Here is a 12954-nt window from a genome sequence, read left to right as displayed (position 1 = left end):
CAATCTGAAAAACACTTTCTTTTCTTACGTACACATAATTTCACTAGTCAATTTTGCAACGGAATAGGAACATAAATAAAAGCACAATCGCACAATAAAACACACTGTTTTCTAGGGAACCCAACTAGGAAAACCCTCTGCTTGATGAGAATTTTATTGATAGCAAAAACTGAGCAATTGATCTCTTATAATACACTACTTCAATAGAGAATACAACTTTCTCTCAGCGTTAAACTAGGCTTGAAAACGCCAGCAAGAATACTGATCTCTGCTCCTCTATCAATCTTGTGCACAAGCTTCTCTTGCACACTCTTCCTCTCACAAGCTCCACGCACAAACTTGTGCTTCCTATTGCTTGGTCTCACCCTCCTTTTAAAGGCAATTCAAATTGTTAAAATTAGTGAGTTTTCTAATTAAGGAATGATTTTGTGATTGATTAAGTTAGCATGAGTTAATTGCTCATGCAACTTGTCCTATGTCTTTGAGACTCAACCACAACTTCTTTTCCTCAATTGAATCACACTAGAAAATCAAGAACTCAACTTTCAATTTCAACACATCAGTTCACTGCATCCTAACTCCTAATTTTTAGGGATTGGTTCCTAAATTATAGGAACTTGTACTAATTTATATGGAATCTCCTAATTTTTAGGAACTCGAGTCATGCACAAGAAGGAACTCGTTCTGGCTCCTATGATTAAGGCACAAATCAAGGAACCCTTTTCTCGCTAATATTTTCAACACTCCCTCTTAGCGAGGAAGGTGTTCCTGGAAGAACCTCGTCCACCTGGATCTGTCTCCAACACTACCATGTTCTCCGCTGTTGCAACTGCTCCCTTTGAACTAGAAGACTTCCCTGCTTTCTTCTGCGGAACCTGCTTTGAAGACCTGTTCTTTCCCACCATGCTCTGCAAGTCCACCACTTTAGTCATAAGTGCCATGTACCTTGTGTACCTCTGTGGCTGCTTCTTGATGCTGGGAGACTCAACTCTCTTCTGATCTCCCTTAACCAAATCCTCTACCTCCACTCGCCCTGGGCTATGCTCCTCATCATCCTGCTATTCAACCCAATTGCCAACTAGCTTAGGCTGAAACTGAGATACTGGCTGAGGCTCCATCTTGAGAGCTCTATCCTGCTCTCGCTCAACCATCACTTCTCTACTTTGTGCACTACCTGCCTTGCTGCTCAAGGTTGCACCTGTCTCTACTTGCAACTTGTAGAGATTCTTCACCCTCACACCTATCTGCTTCTTACATCCAGAAGCTAAGTGCTGGAGGTATGCCTTACCTCTGTTGAAGATGATATCATATCCTTGTCCTCAAGGGTGGCTACCGAAACAAGATTTTGCCTCAATCTGGGAACATAAAGAACATATTTGAGATGAAGGTACTTGACCCCCTTTGAAAGCTGACAGTACCAACTCCTCTAGCTGCATATTGACCATCATCTCCTAGCTCAATCTGAACCTACATGTCTTTCTCCTTCAGGTGGCTGAAACTCTTCTTGTTCCCGGTCATGTGGAAGGAAGCCCCTGAATCAATATACCATATATTGCTATCTACTGAGCTTGCCATGCAAGCACTCAATGAAAATTCTTTCTTGAACTAGGTAGAAAAGTCATCTACCTCCGCTGATGCAATAGCATGATCCTTCCCGACCCCCTTCTTCTTACCAGGACACTTAGAAGCATAGTGTCCAAACTCATGGCAATGGAAGCACTTGATCTTACTTAGATCCTTCCTGCCCTTCGCATTAGACCTAGCCTCTCCTTGGCCATTCTTTCCCTTGGCCTTGCTAATCTTGCCTACTAGGGCATAACTCTCCTCATCCTCTGTCATAACTGATCTCCCTTCTATTTTTCCTGCTCGGATCTCTTCCTGTATGCAGTGAGTCCAAAACCTTTCCCAATTTGGGAAGTTCTATCTCCCACTAACAACACCCTGTAACCCTTTCCACGACTTGTGAAGTCCAAGTAAGGCAAAACTCACAAGATCATGATTAGATACAACCACGACCACCCCACCTAGTTCATCTTGTACCTGAGTGAACCTTGTCAAATATGGGACGATGGGCTCATCCTTGCTCATTCGAATACTCAATTTTTCCTTAAGAGCAAGCTTCCTAGTATCACTGGTGCTCTGATACCAAGTAGAATATCCACGAAATTCTGATATGCTAATGAGAACAATCTGAGAAACACTTTCTTTTCTTACAAACACATAATTTCTCTACTCAATTTTGCAACGAAATAAGAACATAAATAAAAGCACAGTCACACAATAAAACACACTGTTTTTCTAGGGAACCCAACTGGGAAAACCCTTTGCTTGATGAGAATTTTATTGATAGCAAAAACTGAGCAATTGATCTCTTACAATACACTGTTTCAATAGAGAATACAACCTTCTCTCAGCCTTAAACTAGGCTTGAAAACACCTGCAAGAATATTGATCTCTGCTCCTCTATCAATCTTGTGCACAAGCTTCTCTTGCACACTCTTCCTCTCACAACCTACATACACAAACTTGTGCTTCCTATTGCTTGGTCTCACCAACTTGTGCTCACCAAAACAATGTTTAAACTTGTGCCTTCGTTCCTCATTTTAAAGGCAATTCAAATGGTTAAAATTAGTGAGTTTTCTAATTAAGGAATGGTTTTGTGATTGATTGAGTTAGCATGAGTTAATTGCTCATGCAACTTGTCCTATCTCTTTGAGACTCAACCACAAGTTCTTTTCCTCAATTAACTCACACTAGAAAATCAAGAACTCAACTTTCAATTTCAACACATCAGTTAATTGCATCATAACTCCTAATTTTTAGGGATTGGTTCCTAAATTATAGGAACCCTTACTAATTTATAGGGAATCTCCTAATTTTTAGGAACTCGAGTCATGTACAAGAAGGAACTCGTTCTGGCTCCTATGATTAAGGCACAATTCAAGGAACCCTTTTCTCGCTAATATTTTCAACATCTTCATTAATTTGACTAAAGAACGAGGTTGCAGTTACAAGTTTAGTTAGGGCGAGTTAGTCTTTAGTCTTGATTGAAGGGAGAAAGAGTTAATACTCTAAGTGTTGATTGGAGAGAGAATTAGTTGGACTCTCAATTAACTCATCAATCAAATCTCAAGTTTCTAAATTGACCTAGGCCCCTTGCATGATCGAATGGGGTCTATAAAGAGGAGGATGAAGGCACAAGAAATCATAAGTTTTGTATACAAGGTTTGTGAGACAAGACAATTCACGAGTTTGTGAGATTATCCTTGATTGTGGAGAGCACGAAGAGCTTGTGTCCTAAGAAATAGGAGATCACAAGTGCACAAGGATTTAGGAGATTGATTGTGCGCAGATTTGAGGAAGCTTGCGTCCTAAGAAATAGGAGCCACAAGTGTGCTAAGAAATAGGAGACTTGTGGAGATTTGCGCAAGAGAATAGGAGCCACAAGTGCACTAGGAAATAGGGACTTGTGCGCAAGGAAATAGGAGAAGTGCGCAAGGAAGGAGTTGCATGATCAAGCAAGAGGGAGGGAATGTCAAGGAAGCAGCAAGGGAGCAATTGCGTACCAGAGGGTCGATATCAAGTAGTGATCAAGGCAAGCCACGATCAATTATATCAACTGAGATTAGTGAGAAGAAGCAAAACACTTTCTTAGAGACAAACTACTTTGTAATAGATCTAATTGCCCAAGAACGATCAATAAAATACCACAACAAAGATAACAGGTTTTCCCTTTTGGGTTTCTTGGGTAAACAAACGTGTCAATTTGTGTGATTGTGCTTTTGTCTATGGTGTGTATTCCACTGCTTATAAGCTGTTAAGAAACTTTGTATCTTGGTGAAAGTTAATTTGATTTCAGTTTTCAGTTGCCTTGTTTTCAGTAATTCATCTAAGTAGTTGCAGATTTTCATGGAAATTTAACATGGTATCAAAGCAAAGATCATCATAAAGATCAACACCAAATTGATCAGTTAGTGAAGAGCACATATTAGGCAGAATGCTTGCGCTAGAGTTTCGAATAACACTATCTTTGGATAGCAATATGGTGTTCCAAGGACAAAGGGCAGATCGCAGTTTAGAGGGAGCCTCGAATGTCTGCTCATGGAAGGAGTGGATCTTAGTGGTGTTAGAGGATAATGGGGTGGTAGAATTTGCGATGAATCAAATAGTGCCACCTCAAGATGCCCAACAGTTGATCCAACATAACAAGAATGACACTAAGGTGAGGAGGATCATTCTTGAGGGGGTCAGAGGCCATATTGTCCCTCATCTCCATGGGAAGAAGACAACATATGAGATGTGGAAAGCCATCTTAGATCTATATCAGGGTTTCACTGATGTCAGGAAGCTTGCCTTGAAGGAGAAGCTTAGAAGTATCCAGATGTGTAAAGGAGAGCCCATCATTATGTATCTTTCCAAGTTCACCCAGGTTCAGGATGAGCTAGCTGGAGGGCTAGACTGTAGCAAACAATGACCTTGTGAGTCTTGCACATCTGGGACTTCACAAGTCTTGGGAGAATTTTCAGGATGCAATCAGTGGCAGAGAGAATATTCTCAGTTGGGAAATGTTGTGGTCAGATTGCGTCCAAGAAGAAATCCAGAAAGGGACGAGAGTTGGGAGATCAACTATGATAGTGGACGAGGAGAACTTTTCCCTAGCAAGCAAAGGTAGCAAAGCTAAGGGCAAGAAGGGCCAAGGAGAGGTCAGTCCAATCAGAAGGGTGAGAAAAAGAAGAAGGATTTGAGAAAGATCAAGTGCTTCCATTGCCATGAGTTCGGACGCTATGCCACTAAGTGTCCTAATCGAAAGAAGGAGTCCAGTAAGCATCATGTGGCTACATCAACCGAGGTAGATGCATTTTCTTCTCAGTTCGGGAAATATTTCTCATTGATAGCTTGCATGGCAAGCTCAAGAAACAACATTGTATGGTATATTGATTCAGGAGCATCCTTCCACATGACCAAGAACAAGGAGTATTTCAGCCACCTGAAGGAGAAGGACATGCAATTTCACATTGAGCTAGGAGATGATGGCAAGTATGCGACTAGGGAAGTTGGTGCTATTAGTTTTGAGAGGGAGTTAGGTAGCTCTCTTCATCTCAGGGATGTCCTCTATGTTCCAGCACTAAAGAAGAATTTTGTTTCAGTAGGACAAGGGTTATGCTGTCATCTTTAGCAGAGGTAAGGCTTACCTTAAGCACTTAGAATCTGGATGTAAGAAGCAGATAGGTGTGAGGATGAAGAATTTGTACTTGTTACAAGTTGAGACAGGCACAACCTTGAGCAGCAAGGCATGAAGTGCACAAAGTAGAGACATGAGGGTTGAGGAGAGCAAAGCTTTGACGCAGTGTTTAGAGCGAGAGCAAGTTAGAGCTCCCAAGGAGCCTTAACCAGTATCACAGTTTGAGTCTCGGCTAGTTGGCAAGTGGTCCGACTAATAGGATGATGAGTAGAAGAGACCAGGACGAGTGGAGGCAACCACTCAGTCAACGACTCCTAGCACAGGGAGGAGGAGAGCCAAGTGGGCCGATCAGGAGGCCCAGGAGCGAGTTGAGACTCGTAGCTCTATGTTCAGGCAGTGGAAACAACCACAAAGGTACACCTAGTATGTGGAATTAATGACTGAGTTGATAGATTTAGAGCCAAAGGGAAAATCAATAGTAGGCTTAGATGGGGTGTACAAGGTGGATCATAGGAGCATAGTTGGAAGGAAGAGGCCTTCAGACAATATTTTGTAGCAGGAAGCAAGGAAGTCTTCTAGTTTAGAGGGAGCAACTACAACAACGGATAATGTGGTGGTGTTGGAGACAGATCTAGGTGGAGGATGTTCTTCCAGAAGTACCTTCCTCGCTAAGAGGGAGTGTTGAAAATGTAGCGAGTAAAGGTCTTCTGGCTTGTGCCTTAGCCAATGAAGACCTAAATTTGTCTTTCTCTCAGTATGAGCACAAGCTCAAGAGTTAGACTTCAGTTAGGATGAGTTTATTTCCAGTTTACTAGAATAATCATCAAGATGGCATGTGTAGAGTTGAAGCTTCAGTTAAGTGGAGCCTTCATTAGTTTGACTACAAAACGAGGTGGCGGTTACAAGTTCAGTTAGAGCGAGTTTGTCTTCAGTCTTTATTGAAGGGAGAATGAATTAATACTCCAAGTGTTGATTGGAGAGAGAATTAGTTGGACTCTTAGTTAACTCATCAATCAGAACTTGAGTTTCTAAATTGAGCTAGTCCCCTTGCATGATGAAATTGGGTCTATAAAGAGGAGGACGAAGGCATAAGAAATCATAAGTTTTGTACACAAGACAATTCACAAGTTTGTGAGATCATCCTTGATTGTGGAGAGCATAGGGAGCTTGTGTCCTAAGGAATAGGAGATCACAAGTGTGCAAACATTTATGAGATTGATTGTGCGTAGATTTGAGGAAGCTTGCGTTTTAGATATAGGAGTCACAAGTGTGCTAAGAAATAAGAGATTTGTGGAGATTTGCACAAGAGAATAGGAGTCACAAGTGCGCTAGGAAATAGAGACTTGCGTGCTAGGAAATAGGAGCTCTTTGTGTGCAAGGAAACAGGGTCTCTAGTGCACAAGGAAGGAGGAGCAGGATTAAGCAACAAGCTGGGCAAGTCAAAGAGGCAGTAGGGGAATAGTTGTGTGCTAGAGGGTCGAGATCAAGGCAAACTCAGATCAATTGTATTAGCTAAGATTAGTGAGAAGACACATAACGCTTTCTCAGAGACAAATTGCTTTGTAATAGATCCAATTGCTCAAGAACAATCAATAAAATAACACAACAAAGATAGCAGGTTTTCCCTTTTGGGTTTCTAGGGAAAACAAGCATGTCAATTTGTGTGATCGTGTTTTTATCTCTGGTGTTTATTCCGTTGCTTATAAGTTGTTAAGAAACTCTGTATCTTGGTGAAAGTAAATTTGATTTCAGTTTTCAGTTGCCCTATTTTCAGTAATTCATCTAAGTAGTTGCAGAGTTTCATGGAAATTTAACACAGCCAAACACAATATCAATAGAGAAATTATAAATGCAGGGGAGCTTCAGATTTACCCATAAAACAGTGACCTCTGCACGGCGTGAGCGGTGATCGTTAATTTCCTCAGCGTATTAGTAACCATGAGAGCAACAAAACCATAATGAGCTGTAACGTGTAGATATTTTAATCCTCTTGCAGGCCCCCTAAGCACAAAGCCACAGAGAATCCACACTGAATTTTTCTCTACCTAGCTGACATAGAACTTCCCACTGGCCTTTTTGCCTACCAAGATTGCTCCCAGGGGTGTCAAACAGTACTATTCCCGTATTGGGTTTAAACACTCACCTCCCTCTAACCCAAAGATTGCCCCAAAGACAGACCAAACCACATTGTTAGAGGCAAACAAGCTTTTTCCTTATCGAATTGCTTCACAGATGGACCTTCCACCCTCCTCTCCTTCGACTGGCACTCAACATAATTAAGGTGGGGGGGGGGATGTATTCACATGCTTCTGCATGCATGATGGTGGCCACGTCACCCCCTCCATTTAATGTTATCACATCCACTGGGTGGCGGGCATTATCCCCCAGGCCACCACTCTCCTCAAGCGGCACCCCTCATCAACAAGAATATGAATCATTATTATTTAAATATAACTTAATGTGATATGCATATTATGATTTTTTGTTGGAAAAACTGTTTTTAATTTTATTAATAAAAACAAAATTACAATATAACAAATTGAATTGAACCTATTTATTACTTTCATCACTTTTTTGTTTTTATTACTTTTTTAATTGAGCTGACATTATGTTTTATTATTATTATTTTTGATCTAATGCTTCATTTTACAGACACTACAACATCTCCCCCATACTGGGCTGTAAAGTGCCTCTTGGCACAATAAACTTTGACAATAGAATTTTTAGAATTAAACCACTACAATGTCTGAACATTCCCTGGTAATTAAATAGGATCACCAAAGTTCTCTTTGATTTGCTTGATTGTAGATGGCTTGTTGAGGAGATCGACTGCTATATTGGAATTCTCAAATGCTGATTGAATTTTGATTGTGATAGGACGTTGAAACTCAAAGATTGACTATCATCATTGATATTTGATATTCCCTCGTCAGGTGCAAGGTGAGAAGTTTGTTGAAGGGATTCAAGCTTGAGCTATTGGATTTTTTTTTTTTTCAATTGTGTTTGGTGGTTTTTGCTTGATTGCTAACCATTTTGAGAATATTCTCCCCCCTTGAAGGTGCTAGAGAGTATCTTGTTACTCCCCCCCTTGAGTTGTAGAGAGTACCATTTTGGATTCATGTTTTAATTTCAAAAACATGTGGAATTGGGCCTCAATTATTTTTTATAGTTATTTGAAATTCATTTGCTTTTGTCATTTATCCATGCAAATGTGTCTTTGCTTGTGTTTGGACTAGATTGTAAGACTTATGCAACTTCTTTACTTGATCCATCACAAGTAGAATCAAACATCTGCATTAAGTCTTTTGTGTCGCAAGTTGCATCAACATTTTTCATGAATTCATCCGCATAACAAGTTGCACTAGCCTTTTGAATTAGATCCTTTGTGTCACAAATTGCAGCAACCTTTTATATGCAATCATTTGTTGCATATGTTGCATCAACCATGCCATCAACTTCTTTTTGCTTTTGAATTAGTTTAAGCTCAAGTGCTTTAATCAATTGATCCATCATATCTATTTGTTTTTGAAGATCAATAAGCCAATGATGTAGTTCATGTTTGTAGTCTTGTAATTCCTTGATTTCTTGAGAAGTGTTTTTTAAATGCTTTCTTGCTTTAACCATTTGTTATTTTTATCACGATCATTTGTCACATTTGTTTGTACTTGTTTCTTTTTATATCACACGCTTGGTGTCGGGAACTACTGATCATGCGCCCTAAAGAGTGACATTGACTTGCCTTTGATGACTTAATTGGCCTCGAAAGGGTTTTGCAACTTTACCTTTTTGACAATTCAATGCTTGGATTCAATGATTTATCCTTCATTTTTTACAATTCAATGATCACTTGAAGTGTTCAAAAGACTATTGTTTTTGACACTTTGACATTGCTCCAAGCAACCTTTTCCCCTCTTGCTACATTAATATATGTTGTAAATGATTAATTTTAATGGCTTGCTTTCTTTTTTGGTGGGGTAAATTTTATTGTCTTCTAAACAAGAGTGTACATGATGTTTTTGAAAATATTAGGTTGATCTTTCACTAGGAAGAGCAAACCATAGCCAAAAGTTAACTCTCCGTAGAGAGGCATAAGATATGAGAGTACTTGGCCAAAATTAAACATACAAGGACTGAAAAGCAGGCCTATTCGGCCTTGGAAGTGAATAGTAGGAACTAGAAGCAAGTAAACGAGGGACATATCAGAAAACTAAGTGGAGGGATTAGAAATGATGGTTGCAACTTGGATAGGTTCCATGTTGTCGCCTGGGATGCCCCCAACTAGGGGTGGGATGACAAGGTGCTACTCTATGCATTCCATCCTTTGATCAAGGTCCTTCGCTTGGTGATGCAGGTGCTTGATAGAGTGGAGGAGATTTGCTTGATCCCTGAACCTGTGCAATAGGATTCTGCCAAGAAGGAATTTCATGTGCCACTATAAAGCCACTGTGTGCATATATTGGTTGAAGTGACCACGTGTATGCCCAATATGCGGTACCCAGTTTGCCATCTCAATAAGTACCTCCTTGTTCGAGATTTGATGCTTGCGAGAGATTCCTTTTGCCTTAGCATGGGTGAGTTCATCCTAGATTAGATGGGGCCCAGGGTGAGCTTGTGAAACTAGGCAATGGTTTCCTCCAAACAATGGTATATACATGTATTTCCTCGGTTGGCCCATTCTTGGTAGTAGGTCGCTCCCCTGTAGACGCGGGCCAACTGATGGGGCATGGAGGAGAGTCAAAAAAGGAAAGGGGGGTAGAGGTCCAAGAGAGGGGAGGTGCAAACTTCGAAACCCTGAGAAAGGTCCACGCAGAGGGAAAACGAGAGAGAGAAACAAAATGGCAAGGATGACAACGACCGGGAAAAGAGACCAACAACTACCAGAGAGTGAAGAAGGAGAGCCAACCAAGAATAAAGTAGGGGGTGATACAATGCCAATAGGCGAGAGCGTCAGAGGGAGAAGAAAGGCCCAAAAACTTGGACTGCAGAGAGGATTCCAAGGCATTGAAACATGAAAATAACAAAAACAATTGAGCCAAACCGGAGTGAAAAGCAAAGGAGGGGTAGAAAAGAACCATGGAGTGGATGAAGAGACTCAATGCTGAGATAAGTTGCTCGGTCATCGAGAATTGCCGCTAACAAAGACGTTATCCAGTGGTGGAGAGTGCAGTTGCCTTGCATGTAAAACTACTCGAACACAAACGCTGCACCACCCTCGCCAAGCCTACAAGGGAAAGGCAACTGTAGGGCAAGTCCAAGCCTTCGGGTCTTCTGATAATTGCCTTTGACGCTGCAGTTTCAAGCGGTGAAGGGAGAACTTTCTATGCTGGAATTGCAAAAACTCTAAGACAATTTCCTGTCTTTGCGTAACCATGACTTGAGAGGATGGGCAGATAGAGGACTCTAATTGTAGTTGACACGAGCCAAGGCTTGTATCTCTGGCAACCAGTGTTGGCGAAGTTGTGCGCATTTTTGAACTATATTATGTAGGGCCATAAATAGTGTTAATGCAGGCTAGTGCTCCACACCAGTGAACCCTTGGTGGACAATTTGGATGTGTAGATGATAACCAAGGTAAGAGTGTGAAGTGTGCAACAAGTTAATGGTCATGGTTGCAAGCTGCATGAGGTGACGTCTTGGGATTACATAAGTCATAAACATTCTCTATAGTGGTGTGTTGCCACCTCCCCCAGTCTCTTGGTTAGGTGAGACGATGACAACCCAGCCCCCTCCCTTCCTCGGAAAACACTCCATCCGGTGATCCGAATTGGATCCAAGAAGAGTTATCAGAGAACCATGACTGTATCAGGTCGGGACAGGCTTCAAAGAATTAAGAGCAGCGATCAGAAACACCTCTAAACAGTGGCAGTTAGCAGCCAGCGTGGAACGATGAGGACCTCGGTCAAAGTGCGCTGACCGAGGCCCATGGAGACTGCGCAGGAGGCGAAACTAGCCCCTGGGAAGCCCGGATCGGGAAAAGGAGGCAGTTTTTGATGCGCGATTAGCGCATCGTTGGGCAAAACCCCTCGAGAAGGAGAGGCCCCGAGCGCTCGGTCGCATGGGAGTCGGGAAAACCGTGGGGAAAAGGCTAAAGGCTAAGGCGGGACCCGCGCTCCAAAAACCGACGTTATTTATCGGGGGCACCCTTGGGCGGTAAGCAGATTTGGCGAAAACGAAGCGATTCCACTCAGTGCCCGACGCGTGGCAAGTGGAGGAGAGAGAAAACCGCTACTCATCGCGCGCTAACAGTCGAGCAAGTCAACCGCGCGAAATGTGCGAATGGCATCGGATCTGGAGGCCCCAGATCTAATGGCTAAGATCGCGCCTGATGGGGAAACTGGAATTGACAGGGGAATAAGCCGCGATCTATAAGAATTTGAGGTCCGATTTGACCGCCAAGGTGGCAGAGGACGCATTCCACGACGTAACCGAAGAATTGAACCAACGAGGAAAAAGCTGGCGCAGTTCGCAGGAGGACAAGTGGCCACTCCCTGTGAGCCTGATGATGACGCCGAAACAGGGAACTCCAAGCGAAGCTGCAGTAGGCGATCCGACGGAAGTGGAAGGGGAATCGAACAACCATGAGCTTGAATGGCTTTAAAGCCATGAACAGACAAAGCAGAAGACACCGGAAGACAGAAGACGGAGAAAGAGAAGAAAGGAAAGAAGACAGAGAAAACGAAGAAAAGACAGTGAAGCAAAAAAAAAAGCAAAAAGAAGACAGAGGGCTGAGCTGACCAAAGGTAGCGTCGAGCACCAAAGAGCTTGAGGGATTCAGGTCATCCCTGAGAGGATCTGTCAGGACTGAGCACCACACTGGGCTCGTTCCATTAAAGACCAGAGAGGTCAAAGAGCTGGTGAGGAAAAGGGTCAGTGCACTCTAGTGGCTTGGGGAATCCAAGAACCACCTTGCCAAGCAAATTCTGTTTCAGGAGACTCATATTGAGCTCCTTCATTGTAATTCTCTGCTTTAAGACACAATAAAAGAAGGCCACCACTAAGAGCTGGACCGGAGATGTAGCCCTGGAGGATAGGGTGAACTCCTTATTAAATTCTTGTGTCCTTATATTTGCTTACTGTATTTCTTTGCTGTTTTCCATTTCAAGTGTCTGTGTATTTGCAATCTGATCGATCCATTGCCTAAATAACATAGACAGACACCAGCACATGAGTCTGTAATACCTTCAATTAATAATTCTTAATTGAGATCACTCATAGGGTGATTATCAGATCAAGTGGTATGAAAGCTTTAGGCTGTAAGGTTAGACAAGCTCGTGTTGGTTTAGCTGTTGGATGCTCACGAGATCAAAGCTCAAATTAGGAGAAGGAGAGTTGGTCGAAACTAATCCTGAAATTGGGAGAGTCTATCCTCAGAAGACAATGTCAGAGGAAGGTTCTATAGGGCCAGACCCTCAATTCATAGAAAGTTTCCTAGCTATAAAGTCCATGGTAGAAGAAATGTATAGGGACTTTAGAAAACATAAGGATGAAGACTCATCAGGCTCTAAACAAGACAAAGAAGAAGATGAGTCTCACTTCCATGACCACTCCAAAGGAAAAGGGAAAGAGGAAAGCTTCCTCACACCTCCTAATAGCCCTGTGCATAACAAGAAAGCATCTTTGATCAAGCTAGATGTTAAATTTGATTTGCCTATATATGATGGAGAGTTAAATGCAGAAAAGTTGGACAATTGGATTAGACAAATTGATGTTTATTGCAGAGTACAGAACATCGACTCAGACAAGAGCAAGATTCAGCTGGCAAGCCTACGCCT

General features: G+C 42.1%; 1 protein-coding gene across 2 annotated transcripts in view; it reads left to right on the top strand.

The window, feature by feature from the left end:
- Nucleotides 1–12954, top strand: part of LOC149180252 (Transducin/WD40 repeat-like superfamily protein) — a 251176-nt gene that overhangs the window by 56576 nt on the left and 181646 nt on the right. The window lies entirely within an intron of this gene.

Source organism: Pinus tabuliformis, chromosome 3_2 (genome assembly GCF_031772625.1).
Source record: "Pinus tabuliformis cultivar Carrire ecotype Pingquan chromosome 3_2, CPIR1, whole genome shotgun sequence".
Classification (NCBI taxonomy): Eukaryota; Viridiplantae; Streptophyta; class Pinopsida; order Pinales; family Pinaceae; genus Pinus; species Pinus tabuliformis.
This window is presented reverse-complemented; position numbering and strand designations above follow the sequence as displayed.